The sequence below is a fragment of the Pteropus alecto genome, unplaced genomic scaffold (genome assembly GCF_000325575.1).
Source record: "Pteropus alecto unplaced genomic scaffold, ASM32557v1 scaffold146, whole genome shotgun sequence".
Taxonomy (NCBI): Eukaryota; Metazoa; Chordata; class Mammalia; order Chiroptera; family Pteropodidae; genus Pteropus; species Pteropus alecto.
The window spans coordinates 17,473,934-17,474,956 of NW_006442107.1; positions in this window are offsets into that span (position 1 = coordinate 17,473,934).

The window sequence follows — 1,023 nt, forward strand, 5'->3', positions numbered from 1 at the left end:
TAGGAATTCATTGTAAGACAGTGGCTAAGAGTATGGACTCTGGAGCCTGTCTGACTGAGCTGAATGCTGGCTTTACCATTTATTGGTTGTGTGGCCTCATACATACTACTTAAACTGTCATTGCCTAAATTCGCACATTTATAAAATGTTATATGAGAATTAAATTAGTTAATATAGTTATAAAAATACCTCATACATAGCAAGTGGTATGTGTAGCTATTTATTAGCTATTATTAGTCAAATGTTATAAGTGCTCATTTAATGGAGGTAAGATTAGAGTACCATAGCAGCATAGAAAAGAGAGTTGTTCATTTTGACTTAGGGGTCAGAAATAATCTCAGAATGATTTACAAAGTAGACACATTTAAATGGATCTTGCAGAATGAGAGTTTACCAGGGAGGGTAAAGCTGAAAAGAGACTTGTTAAGAAATGGCTCAGAATTTGAGTTCATGGTGTGCTTGAGAAAAGAGAGATCAGGAGTGTAGTAAGTAAGATTAGGCTGGAAAGTTATCACTGGAGACAGGGTTGCACAGCCTTGAATATGTTCTACAGAGTGTGAACTTGGCCCTACCTACAGGATGCTATCACAGTGTTCTCAGAGGAAGTTAGTTACTCCAAAGAGTAAAACAAAAGTAAACAGCAATGGTTCCAGGCATCATGAACTCAACATGTTTAACTCTAAACTGGTCTCCATCCTCTAGTTTAGTGTCGGACACTCCAATTACATATTTTGCTCTTCTTGGTTATACTTTTCCATTGTCCTCAGTTTCTTACAATTTTTCATGTTCTCTCTCTCTTTTGTGTGCTTTAACCTTCTGTTCCCTCTGCTTGATTACTTCTTATCTTCAGAGTCAGCTTGGGCTGAGCTCTAGAATCCTTCCTGACGCTAGACAGGCAGTAAATACTTTTCCTACAGGGTCCCGGAGTGTCTGGACTTCCTGAGACAGAGCATTTATCCCGCTTCATTTAGTTTTGTTCTCCCTAAAAAACAAAACAAAACAAGACAATAACAACAACAACAA